Here is a 17626-nt window from a genome sequence, read left to right on the forward strand (position 1 = left end):
AGGGGTGCCAATAATTTCAACCAGGACTGTATGATGTCCTAGGAGATCTCCAACAATGGAAATTAAATAAATATACACTTTGCATACAGTATAGCCTAACAAGTATAAACATACTAATAGCAATTTAAATAATAAACATAACACAAACAAAACAAAAAACATTAATGCATCATGTCAGTTAAAACATTTTATATCTGACTGAAATTATAAATAGTCTAATCCGTGTAAAGTAAGTTACCTCTCTTATTCCATGCCTCAGAAACATGTTCAGAAAACACAAAAACATTATCAAAAAAGCATTGAATGAATTAATATAAAAGGACAGAAGAGAATAAAATTAATTTCATTTTCCACCTTGTTCAGTTCACAATATCCATAGATTCTTTCATCTTTAATTATACCTCTGTATCTTCCAGTTTCAGTATGTAATGAAAATACACCAAATCTTATCTGTGCAGATATCTCTTACTTTTAGACAAATTATGCTTCCTCGATTTTGGCTTTTGCCAGATTTCTTCTGCCCATTTTTCTTTGCATTTAGCCCTGCCATGTCATTTGAACTCCTCCATCTCCAAATATATTTTTTAGAGATAATTTTCCTCAAATCGACATTCTTGTAATAGATTATTTCAGATGCCTATTCACCTCAAATAGAAAAACCCCAGTAGAAAACTGGTCACATTTTTTTAGATCCACAAAACTTCTAAGGGAGGAGGTCATGGTGAATGAATGGGTCAACAAAGCATTTGACTTAAACACTGGAGAGTGTTGTTTATTCCTGTTTCTCGCAAACGGGCAGCGTTGGTTTCTTTTTAACCCTGATATTCCCCTAACCAAGTAAATTTTGTACCTGAATTTAACTTACACTTAAGATATAGCAGTGGCAGATCAGGTAATGGTCATATGCATCCCTTTTTGTAACAGTGATTTGTAACATTTTTGAAACAGGATGACAAACACTGTCATTATGCTGATAGATGCGCTGGTCGGTTTCCTCAGTTAAAGTAAAATTACTTGTGTAAAAATGGGCTCAGATAAAAGCACAAAGTCAGTTAAAATGTAGTATTAGTAAACGTTACTGTGTTACATTTTTAAAAGGTTGAAGGAGATGAGTAAAAATGTTATATGGTGATAATGGTAAATGAACTATCACATTAAAGAACATTTTTACATACATACATGCAGGCCAGGTGCGGTTCAGCACCTGGGGACGGCGCATTAAAAGCAACCAGTAAATTCCAGTCGGGCACTCTGATGCCTGTGCCTACAACTGATAGGTACAGGTCATGGACACCACGGTGGGATCAATATTAAGCTACAATAAACCAAACAGCGGCCTCTTCTTATAGAATTAACAGCAGAATAAAGCAGCAGGAAATGCGGAGATGTATAGGTAACATAAATTCCACAGCAGCTGCAGCTGACAAACAGAAACAAAACATTACCTTGCTAGGCAACACAGTAGTTGTTGATGCTCTCCTCTGTACAGTGAGTTACAACCATCTGTCTTTTGTTTCTCTCACCTGTCTGACCGTCAATCTGTGAAATAAAACCAGTCTACTCAGCATCTCACTCTGCTCCTCCAAGTTGTCATTGTGCTGTCAAATGTTCATTTTGGTATGTTACTTTTGACGCGTTGTCATATTAAGTGTTTAATATAACTTATATCTTAATACTTTGTTAGTGGCTTTATGTTTTAGAGTAAGTAATGTGATGCTAGGGTCTTTATCTCTGGTCTAATGTGCCCTTATGAGCTAATGGCTGCTTGTTGTCTGCTAATTAATCAATAGTTTTACTATATGTCTGTGCTCATGTGCTTTTGTATGTTTTCTTTTATTTTTTTAATAATACATCAACCTTCCAGGGACTGCAGATGAAATTAACCTCTGTGACTAAATCTGGCACGTAAACATGATGGACCCCAGTGCTCATGTTAATTCATTTGCGTTGTCCCTTCTTAAATAAATAAACAAACAATTCTCATTTTCATTGCAGATATGGTGCCTAGTTAGTGCGAACTGTTAATATGCATATCATTCTGGAATGTAGATTCTGAAAACACAAATGTAAGGACATTTTTTTCTAACAGATTTCCTTTAGGTGATGAAAAAGTTAGTTTAGTCTGATTTATGTTTATCCCTCTTCTCAAGGTAGAGAAGAGAGGAAGAGGAAATGAGGGTGCTACGTAAGCTGATCGGATACATCTTTATTTACACAAATCATAGACATTGATTTTTAAGTTTGATGTAGAGGTAAAACAAATTCGCAGGTTGTAAAACGTATTCACTGCAGTCTAGATGGGAAGATTAAAAACCAAGAATATGATAAAAATAGTGACTAACATTACAGTTAAATATACAATTTAAATTGTCGCACAGATGAGCTGGAGAAAAAAAGTCCCACACCTAAATGTGAAGTGACTACAGCCCTTTCTGAAAGCACACTGAATACCCAAAACAGGAAATCTTTCCAGTTTTACTTTGAAATTAAGCACTGATGTTGATACTGTTCCACTGATGTCTTTCTTCCACTTTGCTGTGTCTGCTATTCAGTATGAGGACCTTTTTTTAGCGCATAACACTGTTTTAAGATGACCCATACACACATTTTGATCTCTATTTAGAAATGCTGTTCATTCAAATGATCATATCACAAAAAATGTATGCCTGTTCCCATGTACAATACACAATGTGTAGAGGAACATTTGTTATGTAGGAGTTTGTTTATTTAATACTCCCAAGTTCATACACAATAGTCTCAACTGAAGCAGACATTCATGTACCTGTCCTGACAAGCTGGCATATGTATCAACTGTCATCTACAGTGTCTTAACTAAAGCGTTTGTCTTTTACTGTAATTCAAAAGGTATCTACACTGTGAAAACTGAACGACCAGTGCCAACAGAAGGGAGACCTCATGTATGTATGTACATTTGGTGGCATTCATCTAGTTGTGGAGAAGGGAGACAACATGGACAACATCCTTAGTTCTCAAATGTGTTGTAATGATGATACCAAAAAAAACCACATCCAGTTCAGCTTCCTCTGATGAAAGGACAGACCAACTTTGTAGGAGTTTGTTTATAATTTCATCCTTAGTACTCACAGATTCAATTTCTTGCCTTGGACTTAATTTCTGCTTTTGTTAGAAAGATGATGGCAGGGACATTTTTAAAAACACAGTTGTTAAAATATTAAACTGTAATTAAGTGATGGAACAACTCTTGCAAACTCATCACCTTCACAGGTAAAAGTGTTTCCCAATTTGACATCAAAAGGGTCTTCAATAGGAAACGGCTGGAACTGGCCAACCAGAAGTTCACCCGGGAGCAAAATGTGACATCTTTAACAGATATGTGTTGCTGTTAGAAGTATGTTTCAGGCATACAAACCCTTTAGTGTGTACCGAACCTTTGATAGATTTCAAAGAAGTTAGGTTAAGTGATTGATATTGCATGTCCTTGTATGGTTTTTCATTTGATTGAGACTTCAAAACTTTCAGTGTAGCTCAGCTCATGTACATTAGCTTTATTCATACAGTTATTGTAATTGAATATTGTGTTTAATGTGCCTTTTGTAATTTTGGGATTATAGTTTTGTTTTATTGAATTTTAAATAAACCTACTGTAAGTAAACTGTACAGACTGCATTTTTCTGTTAACCATAGAACACCTGGTTTCATCTGTTTTTTTCCAAATTTACCTATACCTCATAATGAAATCTAACAGAGTTGTGAATTAGTGTTTCCAGTGTCACTAAAATTGATAATTACATAAGACATATAAGAAAAGCACAAACTCTAATATATCCTTCCTATATGATCCTTCATTGTCAATGTTCAAAGACAGCAACATTTAATAAAAAAATTGTTATTTATGTTGTTGATTAAAGCTAACAAAGAAATAACCTTGTAATTAAAAAATTACAAGGGGGGGGGGCAGGATGGAGAAAAGAGAACATAGAACATAGAACAAGAGTAGAGATAACACATAAAGATGTATAATAATGAGACTAATAATAAAACTAATAATAGGGTGAATAATAATATGAATAAAACTAAATATAATAATAGTAATGATAATCATAATATTTTAACCAGGGGGTGTTGAGCAGGTTCGTGGGGGCAGTAGGTAGTTTGCAGTCACATATCCAGACTCTAGCACCAGGGGCAGAAATACCTGCAGAAAGTGACAGGAGGAGAGAGAGACAAGAAAGCACAAAACTACGGAAGAGAGAAGATCAAGTTAGTAATGACCATTGATGCAATATGAATGCTTACAGATGGAGAGGAGGAGAGAGGAGCTTGGTGCATCATGGGAAGTCCCCTCGCAGTCTAGGTCTATAGCAGCATAAATAGTGGGTGGTTCAAGCTAAGCCTGAGCCAGCCCTAAGTGTAAGCTTTATCAAAAAGGAAGGATTTAAGCCTACTCTTTAATATGGAGAGGGAGTCTGCCTCCCGGACCAAAACTGGAAGATGTTTCCAAAGTAGAGGAGCCTGATGACAGAAGGCTCTGCCTCCTATTCTACTTTTGGAGACAAGTAAACCTGCATTCTGGGAGCACAGTGTTCTAGTGGATTAATAGGGTGCTCTGAGCTCTCTCAGATATGATGGTGCCTGACCATTAAGGGCTTTGTAAGTGAGGAGGAGGATTTTAAATTCTATTCTGAGTTTTACAGGGAACCAATAAAGAGAAGCTAACACAGGAGAAATATGATCTGTTTTTGTAGTTCCTGTCAGCACTTGCTCAGCAGCATTCTGGATCAGCTGGAGAGTATTTAAAGATTTGTTGGGACAGCCTGATAATAAGGAGCTGGAATAATTGAGCCTAGAAGAAACAAAAGCATAGACTACTTTTTCTGCATCTTTTTGAGACAGGATATGCCTGAATTTTGCAATGTTACATCGGTGAAAAAAGGCAGTCCTTGAAGTTTGTTTTATGTGGGGGTTGAAGGACATATCCTGAATAAAGATAACTCAGAGATTCCTTACAGTGGTGCTAGAGGCCCGGGCAATGCCATCTATAGTAACTATATCATTAGATAATCTGTCTCTGAGGTGTTGGGGGCCAAGCACAATAACTTCAGTCTTGTCTGAGTTTAACAGATGAAAGTTGCTGGTCATCCAGGTCTTTATGTCCTTAAGGCATGCTTGAAGTTTAGCTAACTGATCGGTTTCAGAGGGCTTCATTGGGTATCATCTGCATAACAGTGGAAGTTTGAGTGTTTCCTAATAATGTTGCCCAAAGGAAGCATATATAAGGTGAATAGAACTTGTCCAAGCACAGAATCTTGTGGAACTCCGTGACTAACTTTTGAGTATATGGAGGATTTATCGTTAACATACAGAAACTGAAATCAATCTGATAAATAGGACTTAAACCAGCTTAGAACAGTTCCTTTAATGCCAATTAAATGTTACAGTCTCTGTAATAGGATTTGAAGATCAATGGTACCAAATGCAGCACTAAGATCTAACAAGACAAGTACAGAGACAAGTCCTTTTTCCTTTCACCAGTGCTGTCTCTATGCTATCATGCACTCTAAATCCTGACTGAAAATCCTCAAATAAACTATTATCATGTAAAAAGTCACACAACTGGTTGGTGACAGTTTTCTCAAGGATCTTAGAGAGAAAGGGAAGGTTAGATAGAAGTTCAATTACAGCTGTTTTGAAGGAATGCGGTACATAGCCTGCTAATAAAGACGTATTGACTGGACTGCTACCATCCAGCCAGCAGAAGCTGGATGGAGGGGCATCTTGGGCGAATCAACCATCCAAATTCTCTATGCGGCTGGTATGACATGAGCCTAAAAGGGCCATCAAAGATATGGCAGATGAGGCTGAGAAACGAGCTACTGGCTGTGCAGGAGGGACAGGGTGCAGGAGTGACAGGGTGTTGGGCTCCAAATCCCAATAAGGTCAGCTACAGGAGGTGGCGGGGAGATGTCCCAAATTTGCCACTGCTCCCCAACCAGGAGATGTCCCAGCTGACGACCCTGCAGCTGACCATGTGTGCACTGGTGGAGGTATGGCAGGCAGAGATGCCGAGCAGGTAGAACACCACCTGTATGTTACACTGACAATACTGTGCCTATTGCTATTTTTAAAATTCATACCAGATATGCGCCATAAAAACCATGAACAAACTTGGGGCAAGAGCTCCATAAATACCTTTATTGCACATTAAAAACAGCATTAATTTAATAAATTTCATTATCCATCATCTACAGAGGAAAGATGTATAAAATAATGTAATAATTGGATGAGTTAAATAACTACTTAAAAAAAACAGCTGTGAATAAAGGTAAAGGTATACTTAACTGTCACAAGACAAATTTGCATAATAAAAAGAGCTAGTTGAATCTCCAGTGCAACATAATTTTTAGTAACAAGTATAAATTACAGTACAAATGGTAGACATGAGAAACCAGATTATCAAAATAATACTTCCTATATAGCTTACAGTGCTTGGTGCAGCAGTCTGTACATTGTGAGTCAAGTCCAAAGACTGGGTAAAAGAATAAAAGCTACCTTTAGAATTAAAATGAGCAGAGTGCAGCAGTCTGTAGGTTGGCTGTAATGCATAGTTGAAAAAGATATTGCAGTAGTCCATAAGTAATGGAGGTAAGGTGCAAAAAGTCCAGGAGCCATCATTTATCATGACTCCTTGTGTGTGAGGCGTTTTATTTGTAGCAGCTTCTTCCCCCAAGACAACTTGGGGGAAGAATCTGTTCTGAATTCTAAACAGTTTCTTAGTTTACTTCGGTCACTATGAAAGTGGCTAAAAGCCAACCTGACAGAGTATTTAAATGTAAATTTGCCCCAGTAACAACCTCTCTCTAAGTAAGTGATGCTCTTGGAACAGCACACTAATATTAAGTAAAATAATTGAGAACTATGAACTATATGAACTGTGAACTCTAATGTTGTAAACTATTTGCAATTTATACAGCTATCTCCAACATGGGGCAGAGAGTAGCAAAGACCATGGTTGGTAAGACTGTACTTTCTTCATTTAAAAGGAAAATGCCGGAAAATACTCTTTAGTAAAAAGTTTTCTGTGGTATAACGTTAACTTACTTTAATGAGCTAATTTCCATCTCTTGAAGGACAGCACGTCCATAAACCAAAAGTTAACTGTAATAACGTGATTGATCTTTAACCAGCTCCATCCTCTCATCCAAATATGGTTACTTCTGGCTCCAAAAAACCAAGGTGGAGACAGCCAAAATGCCAGACTCGAGGCTTAAAAACAGCAGTTCACAAACCAATGGGTGATGTCACAGTGGGTTGCCACTTGTTTCTGATCCTTTACAATGTCTAAATAAGTTAAACACATACCCTGAATGTTTCCCCCTGACTCCTACATGCACCTTTAACACTCTTTATGATTATCCTCTAAGTGATGTCTCCCCACATCCAGTAGTCCAACCGTACTATGTAGGTGAAGCTACAGAGTATTTGGCAACGTATAAGTGAGAGCAGTAAGGTTTTGAAAACTCAAAAAAAAAAAAAAATTCAAAAACTACCGAGACAGAAGACAGAGATGCAGGGAAAAAAAGGAGAAAAATATTCAGAACAGCAAAACAGAGATGGAAGTCAATCCAAGTGCAATACTGATGGATGAAAATACAGTGGCAATACACTTACTGCACCAAAGAAATGTGAGTGATCATTCCACCTTCCCATCTCCTCGTGGCTCACTGGCCTCTGGATGACAATGAGTTTTAACTGCCAAGCTGGGCAATAATGCTTCTACCATCAGAACCTTGCAGAAAGATGCAACTCTGATGCTCATGGAGTGGTCTTTCAACATGAAGACTGGTTTTACTTTTGGAATTAAAGCCATTTTTGAAATCAGCAAAACAGTTACAGTTAGGTGCATCAGTATTTTTGTAATTTTGCCTATGTACAACACCACAATGGATTTGAAATGAACAGATCAAGTTGTGATTGAAGTGAATTCTGTACTGAATTCAGGTGTGAACCACGCTCCGGTTAAACTCTTTCTTTCTCATTGTGACTGCAGGGACCTGCTATCTGATGATTGAGTTGTCCATCATAATAATAATAATAATGATCTGTCCATCACATTCATATTAATTAACTCTGACAACATATTAGGAACACCTCTCACTATAACCCAGTGCAGTTCAACAGCACCACAAATTACAGCCTCCAAAATGACCATTAAAATAAATCAACACCTCTTTCAAACAGATTTAATAAAAATGGAGCATTATAATCCTCATGAAGGGATGATTTATTGCAGGCATGTTTTATTATACTGCATTTGTTTTATTTAGGTGTACCTAATAAATTGGTAAGTTAGTGTATGATCATGAAAAATTGTTTTTTACAACCTACTCTTAGGTTGTAAGTTTGATCTGCATGACAATTTGCACGTATTACCCTTGTACTCTCATGATCAAATGTTATTAAAAGAGTTTGGATACTCCAAAAAATGCAAAAGTTATAAAGAAAAAAGTTGTACTAATACAGGGAAGTGATGTAGTTTGTAGTTTCCCGTCCCACACAGCAAAGGTTCTGTACAAAATTTGTTAAAAATTGATCATTAGGTGGCACTTTTACAAATAGTTGAAAAAAATGAAAAACCAAGTTTTTCAAACTCATCTTAGGTTGAAGTCCCATCTGTATAAATTGTTACCTGTAGCATATAAGGACCCTCATGATTGTCACATCACTTACCCGTAGTTTTGGGGTAAGTTGCAACAGGTTCACTCAACACGAAGTCCAGGGTTTACAAGAGGCTAGCTTAACCATGCTTTCTGAAATAGCCCACTGGGTGTTGCTGGGTGCAAATTTGTGGGGTCGCTTGGACCTCGTTAATACCTGCCTGCAGGCCTAGTTGGTCACGTTCTTCTACTTCTGTAGGTTGTAGGCGCTTGAAATTTCAATTTGTTGCCTCAGTGCCCCCTTCGGTTTGGGCAGTGATAACATTTATAGATGTGCGAGCATTTCTATTATACAATAACGTTATGGATTTGAATGTGTATTTTGTTTTATATTATTGGAAGGACATAGGTTTTTTTTAATTTTGTTAAAAGCATTTTTGTTTTACAGTTATAAGAATTTAGAGTCTTTTGTCTTACTTGAGATTCTGCAGTTCTTTGGTTCTTTCAGATTGTTTATTTAAGCGACACAACTCAAGAGTTTTATGACAGAGTCATAGCAATCCTCAAACCACTTTTTTTTTTAAAGAAAATATAATTTTTCTAGCAGTTTTTTAAGTTATGGTTAGATGTTTCACTCTGAAACCAAAGCTCACCTGAGAGGCCGTAGCTGTGCTGTTGAGGTTGCTGCTGACAGGATTTTCAGAATAAATACTGTAGATGATATTCACAAACAGATCATCTGTCAAACATGGCAGATGGTATGGGCATGTATGGCTGCCAGTTGATCTGGTTCACTGGTGTTTATTCATGATGTAACTGCTGATAGAAGTAGCAGGGTAAATTCTGAAATGTATAGGGCTATTCTATCGCCTCAGATTCAGCCAAATGCTGCAAAACTGATAGGACAGTACTATACAGTACAGATGACCCAAAACATACTGTGAAAGCGACCCAAGAGCTTCAATTATTATTCTTCAATGGCCAAGTCAGTCACCTGACCTCAACCCAAGTGAGCATGTTTTTCACTTACTGAAGAAAAAAATGATGGCAGAAACACCCACAAACGAGCATCAACTGAAGGCAGCTGTAGTAAAGGCCTGAAAAATCTCAAGGGGGGAAACTCAGCATTTGGGGATGTCCATGGGTTCCAGACTTCAGGCAGTCAACTACTGTAAAGGGTTTTCATCCAATTATTAAAAATAATCCTGATATGTATAATTATGTTGGTTTGTCCAATTACTTTTGAGCCTAAGAAAATGAGGAACTGTGTATAAAAATGGCTGTAATTCCTAAATGGTTAATGCAATATGTTTTTTAAACCCCCTTGAATAAAAATTGAAAATCTACACTTCAGGCCCATCTTGATGGCTTTGTTTCAAATCAGTTGTGGTGTTAGAGGCAAAATTACTGAAATTGTGTCACTGTCCAATTCCCTATGCACCTAACCGTACAACAGAAACAAATTTCTTGGAGAGAGATCAAGGAGGCAGTGAGGTGCAACCAGAAGGTTATGAAAGTAGACAGAAACATGAAACATGTTTGCTTTTAGACGTGGTCAGACAACTGGTGTACTATCTAGTTTCTGCCTCTCTTCCCCATGCTCTTCCTTTTCATTTGTTGCGCTACATGCTGACATTGTACATCATTCTACCTCATCAACACTGTAGAAAACAATCACACAATAAGTCCTTACTCTTAAAACATGGACCATCATTCAGAGTTCAGCAGATGAAAACAAAGGATTAGTCATTGTTGTGTATTGACAACACCTTCCGTTTAAGTGACTCTGCAGTACCGTTTGTCCTGTCTTTAGACAAGTTCAGGCAGAAAGCAGCCAGGCCCAGCCAATGACCTCCATGTTTTCATAGTTTGTATGTGATATAGATCAGTATACTTGCTCAAAGGTCATTAGAGGATGTAGTACCTTCTTAAAGGACAGTGTTGCAGTACCAGTCCAATATTCACTTAGAAGTTCTCTATCTGTATAAATAAGCGAATCAACATGATCAGCGGGTCACATAAAGTTCATTAATTTCTGAATGAGAAACGTGATGGATTTATGGTCAGAAATCTAGCCACAGCAAAACTTTTGACATATTTTAAAAGTAACAAGAAACACACTTGTGTTTCCATGACCAAGTGTAATATAGACAAAAGGTTAAGATTTCCAATTCTCTACTACTTCTATTTATTTTCATTCTATTCAATTACTGCCTCTCAGGCTGAATTATGAACTACGTAAAAGGCAATCTCACCACTTTTTAGAATGTGTCTGTCATTATTGAGCCTAATCATGAAAGTAACTTCATCAGAGCAATGGAATGTATAAAGCTCATCGTTTTAAACACACGTGTATACAAGTGGCTACGACAAAACTGGCAATGTTCACATACCTGCCTGTGTCTTTCGAGTGGACCTGAAGGATAATAAAGTATATCCAAGAGAGTGAAGATCAGGATTAAATCATCCCTGGACGAAACCTTAATATTTTCCTCGATTACTTCTGATTTACCACAAGGTAAACAGGACTGAACATGGCAACAGCTGAGGTAAATACTTGTACAGTAATGTTAATGTTGAAATCACAGCAGAAAAAGCAGCAGCAGTGACTATTAGGTTCTATTAGGTTCTCTTCCAAACTGTCTGTTGTGGTGTTGTTGTTGTGTTTTCTTTGTTTAGGGTGTGCTGCTGACTTCACATCCTGACATATTGCCCGCACCCTTCTTTGGCATAATTGCATCTTGCATTTTCCTAACCCTAATCATTTTCATCTTAATGGTTATTCCTACCTGGGTACATCTTTGAACTCCATCTTTGGTATGTCCTGAACCATTTCCATCTTGGATCTTAGGCTCTCTCTACGGTGCTAGCTTTAAATCCCTCAACCACCACCCTAACTCTAATTTTCTCATCTTGGATGCCAAGCCCCAAAGCCTGGATGTCTGAATGCCTGAGCCAAGCTGGCCCAAACCACAACCATCTTGGACGCTTCACTCCAACCAGGTGTGCCTTGAACACCCCATTGCATCCTTTTTCTCTTTATCCCGTTCCTCCTCTTTCTCTCCCTGGCGAGATTTGTGGATTTCTTTGAGCTGTTTGCAATGGCTGCTACCTCCTTTGGCTTCACATGACGTTACAAGGGACATGTGGAGGGCACAATATGTGCGCTGGCCCGTGCACTACCTCCCTATTCAAACTACCATGCCAGCATATGCGGGGTGGGAAGAGCCACTGAATATAGCTAACCCTAACCCCCTAAATCTAACATTTTCTGAAGACGTGAACAACCAATGCTCCAAGGGTATTAGAAGCAGGACACGCGAGGCAGCAATCGTGCATTTTACTTTATTTCTATTACTATTTCTATTTCTATTAGGAGTGGGTCTTCTTCCTGCATTTCAAACAGGCATCAAATTTAGATAACCAACAACATTGACCACCACACATTGAAAAATGAATAGTTAAAACATTGTAAAAATATGTATAAGATCATAAGATATATTTGTGTAAAATTCTGATTATTTTAATCAATTCAATCTAGTTCTAACATGTAGTACCAGTACACGGAAAAAAAAATCAAATTCAAATCCAACACTGAATTCTGCTCCTTTTCATTTGATCTCAGTATTTGCTTCCTGCTGCCTAGAGGAGAACTAAGTGGAATGTGATTCTCAGTTGCACCTTGTAAAACTGCATTCAACAGACTCGAAATTTCCATCTCATCTGGTACATCAGTCCACTTACTGTACATATGACTGGCTCATATGTAAACAGGCTCAAATGTCTTTGGTTCATTACTCACAATTCCACAATGTAGTTCATCACCCTAGGCCCATTGTGTTAGGGAAGATGGGCCAGTTACAAATACAGGACTGAATTTTAAACATTATAACTCCGCCTTTATGAGAAAATTAAATGGAAACTCTTAAAACACATTATAAATATAATGTGTAAAAATGGCTGTAATTCCTAATCCATTAATGCAATATTTTTTTTAAACCTTTAATTAAAGCTGAAAGTCTACACTTCAATCACATCTTGATGGCTTTGTTTCAAATCCATCATGGTGGTGTACAGCAAAATTATGAAAATTATGTCACTGTCTAAATTCTTATGGACCTAACTGTAGATGTCTGACATTCACAAACAGATCAGTTGAAGAAGATGTGGATAACTTGCGTAGTAAATATTTTTTCTCACTAGCCCATAGTTCACCACCAACCAGTTCACATTTCAGACAGATTTTCCCCACTCAGTGACACCCACCGAGAAACCGACTCTGGTTATTGGCAGCTCTATCTTGAGAAACGTGAATTAGCAAGACCTGGTCTGACTAAGACAGCCTACATTCCAGTTTGGATGGACTGGCCCTCATATCTCAAAATCTGAGTTTATTAGTAGACCAAAACCATGACAACCCAGAGCTGAGACCACGAGGAAGAGTTGCAGTCTTACATTCTTCTCCGCGCTTCCAGAGACTGTGTCTGCACCCCGACCAGCTAAATCACTTAACTCATAAATAAACAGAAGAGGAGTTGTACTTAAAAACCTAATAAGAGTTAGGACAGCCACTGCAAAAGTACAACAAATAGGAGAAAATCAATTCCTATTACTGGACTACACACCAGTAGGCGATATGTCTTTACTAGATTTCTACCTGATAGCGCTGTAGCTAAATTTAAGGAACTGATTCCATCAGCACTTAATTCACTGCCATGTTTGAATATAACAGAGAACTCTTATGCTAACTTTAGTCCCTCCAAAATTGATCATTTTGTTGATAGTGCTGCAGGCTCACTGAGAATGACACTCGACTCTATTGCACCCTTTAATGTCAGAGCAGCCTATTACTCATCTTTAATAGAGGAAAATGAAAACAACCCTAGGTTTCTTTTCAGTACTGTAGCCAGACTGACAGAGTCATAGGTCTATGGATCCATGTATTCCAATAGCTCTCAGTAGTGATGACTTCATGAGCTTCTTTAATGGTAAAATGTAACTATTAGAGACAAAATTCACCACCTCCTGCCATCAACTGGCAACGATTTATCTTCAAACACAGGAAAACAGCTGTATGACCTGATATATATATATTCAGACAGTTTTTCCCCCATCAACCTTCACCAACTAACTTCAACAATGTCTTTATCGAAACCATCAACATGTCTCTGAGACCCTATCCCAACTAGGCTGCTTAAGGAAGTTTTACCCTTAGGTAGCACTTTTTTATTATATATAATCAATCTGTCTTTATTAACTGGCTATGTACGGCAGTCCTTTAAAGTAGCTATAATTAAACCTCTCCTGAAAAAGCCTACTCTTGACCAGATGTTTTAGGCAACTGTAGACCCATATCTAACCTTCCCTTTTTGTCTCTAAGATCCTTGAGAAAGCTGTCACCAACCAATTGTGTGACTTTCTGCATAATAATAGTGTATTTGAGGATTTTCAGTCAGGATTCTGGTTCTGGTTCCTAGAGTCTCCAAAAGTAGAATGGGAGTGCATCATAGCACAGAGACAGAACTGGTGAAAGTTACAAATGATTGCATCAGACAAAGGACTTGTCTCCTTACTTGTCTTTTTAGTTGTTAATGCTGCATTTGACACTAGTGACCATCACATCCTATTACAGAGGCTGGAACATTTAATTGGCATTTAAGGAACTGCTTTAACTGGTTTAAGTCCTATTTATCAGATTGATTTCAGTTTCTGCACGTTAAAGATAATCCTCCAAATACTCCAAAGCTAGTTTTTGAGTTCCACAAGGTTCTGAGCTTGGACCAATTTTATTCACCTTACATATGCTTGCTTTAGGCAATATTATTAGGAAAAAATCCATAAACGTCCATTGTTATGTAGATGATACCCAGTTGTACATGTCGATGAAACCTGACAAAAACAATCAGTTAGCAAAACTTCAAGCATGCCTTAAGGACATAAAGGCCTGGATGACCAGCAACTTTCTGCTGTTAAACTCAGACAAAAATGAAGTGATTGCACTTGGCCCCCAGCACCTCAGAGACACATTATCTAATGATATGGTTACTCTAGATGGCAATGGCCTGGCCTCCAGCACCACCATTAGGAATCTCGGAGTTCTCTTTGATCTGGATATGTCCTTTAACTCCTACATAAAAAAAAACTTTTCACCTATGTAACATTGCAAAATTCAGGCACATCCTGTCTCAAAAAATGCAGAAAACCTAGTCCATGCTTTTGTTACTTCTAGGCTTGATTATTGTAATTCTTTATTATCAGGCTGTCCCAACAAGTCTCTAAATACTCTCCAGCTAAACCATTAAAATTGTTTAATAACTTCTCTCTCCTGTGGTTTTGAAAACATGTTTGTAACAGTAATGAAGTTGGTTAATTAAAACACATCATGTCTGAGCAATTAGTTGGCTAACAACATCCGAAGTTAAAATTTCAAATGTGATATTTATTAACACTGGTTTATAATCAAATTATGGATTTTTTTGCAATTAATATGTTTTCAATTTTGTGGGGTTTGTGGGGCAAATATTTTATTGATAACACTGTGGCAAATTAAAATGAAAGATATTGAGATGTGTAATAATATTGGTAGGGACCATTCAGCAACACTTTGCCATCGATATGGACATGTCCTGATTGTCCAACCTAAACAGAGCATGAAAGGAGGTGACAACGTATCAGTAAAGTCTTGCCAACACAACTGGTTTGCAGATAAAGGCTGTCTATCAGAAACTACAAACGTTAGTTTCAACACATTAGAATGGTTGATTCACTTGGGGGAAAGTGTATCAAATTTTTTTGTTTGCAGAATAGGTAAATGTTTTTGTGACATGCTGATCAAAACACTAAGAATATCTTTTTATATAAAGTGTTGAATTATTTTATTTCAGATTAATTTAAATTTATATTTCACCAGGCTACAAAAGTTTGGGTGCGGTTTCATGCATTGTACTGCAAACACAAAACAAGCACCCCCTGTCATGCAAAACAATTAGCAGTGGTTACATACATATGCCTAACAGCAGCCAAAGGTCTAGTACATGATGAGGTGTGAGTTTTCTGCCAATCTCTGCATTTGATTGCAAAAGCACATGTATGCTAATTTTTGGGAGGTTTCATTTCATACAACCTAAGTATTCATTTTCACACATAGATGGTGTAATGGCAAAATATAACTTTGATCAATGAATTACTGTCTTGTGCAGCTTCATGTACAAGTTTGAGGATGTCTTCCAGATGCTGTGTACTGATAATCGAGTTCCTCTTTTCATTTGACATCCAGGTAACTGGAAGTTGAAGTTGATACGAGACAGTAGCAAGTTGCTGAACTTTTAACCTTTGTGTGACAGCCCCTCCATTACATGCTCACTATTTTGTATCGAAAACAGACTCAGAGAGCTGCTCTTTGCTTATTGCTGTGGAAACCTGAGATCTCTTGAGCCCATTTGCAAATGATGTATGGAATAAAAGCCAAGACAGTTCTGAGTTTGTGTTTACTTATTAAAGATTTCCATCTGTTGCGGAAAGGGGTTTCAAAAATGGTATTAATGAAATTAATATGAGTTAGTTTCATTCATGTGTGTCATTTATTATTATGATAATAAGGACAACATAAAGGTATAATTAGTATAAATCCATAAACTTAATTTGAGAAATATTTTAAAATTGTACATGTATTTTCATGTTTACAATGTAAAACCATGACTTTTTGAACACTAAAATGCATCAGTTATTTAATTTGGAATAGAAAGATTTAATGTATTGATTTTATATTTTATCATTGTTTAATGATGATGATAATTCTACTTAATGTTTTTATTGAGGTTGTGGTGGGTGGGGAGTGCACTTTAATGGAAAAGTGATCCCCATATTTTGTCCCATATGTGGACCAAATATTAGGAACACTTTTTACTATAATGCACTCCAGTGCAAGACCACCACCCACAACAACTTCAATAATTAACATAAATTAGAATTATCATTATTCTGAACAATTTTCAAAAAACTTTAGCACAAAATCAAGATAATGTGATATGTAGCACAATAAACTAGCAAAGCATTTTCAATATAATTATAATGCACTTCATTACACCACCATCCACTACGATTTGGAGGCAAAATGTGTTATTTTTCTTTGCTCAAAAAATGGGTAAATATTATTGTGAGTGTTGTGCAAATTAAAAATGCTAATTACAAACATATTTTTGTCAAACATAAGGTTATGTTTTCCCCTACCTTGTCCATGACTAGAGTGTGTTTCCAGATCTGGACAGGAAGTATCACAATATTTAAAGCGTATTACAAATGTAAAAGATTTACAGGAAACATTTTTAATATTGCCATAAGCACAGCTTGTCTTGTTATGAAACTGACACAGATATGCTCTATTAATGTGATATATTGAACTGCACAGCAGTTGCTGTACCAGAGGGCAGTCATGATATGAACAAATGTAAAACAATTTAGCAATGAGAAGACAAAAATGGTAAATGGCACTGGTAAATACATATTGTTGATGTTTGAAAATTTGTACTGTTCAGAATTTTGTATGTTTATGACTCAGTCAATACAGTAGTGCTTAAAAAATGTTGTGTGAAAGAGGGGCAGCAAAATAAAAATATAAAAGTGCATCACTCATTAAGTTGTTAAGTTGTTTAATTATTGGCCATGATAAACCATGATAAGCCATGATAAACAGAATATAAACAGAATTTCCAATCAGGTTATAAGTAACAACTGCTATAACATTTCCTCATACAAGACAAATGTGTTTTCCAATACCTTACTTAAATTAAACTTATTGTAACTGTATTATGCAGAGCAAAATTTAAGACAAATGGAACCACAGATCGTTAATTAATGTACACACCTGATTTAACCCATACTTAAGTTTCAGTTGTTGCGATATTTTGTTACAAACATATTTGAAATTCTATACTCTGGTATAATACTGGGAAGATATTATGGTATTTTTTCATACCATATAAATAAGTACA

Source organism: Xiphias gladius, chromosome 12 (genome assembly GCF_016859285.1).
Source record: "Xiphias gladius isolate SHS-SW01 ecotype Sanya breed wild chromosome 12, ASM1685928v1, whole genome shotgun sequence".
Taxonomy (NCBI): domain Eukaryota; kingdom Metazoa; phylum Chordata; class Actinopteri; order Istiophoriformes; family Xiphiidae; genus Xiphias; species Xiphias gladius.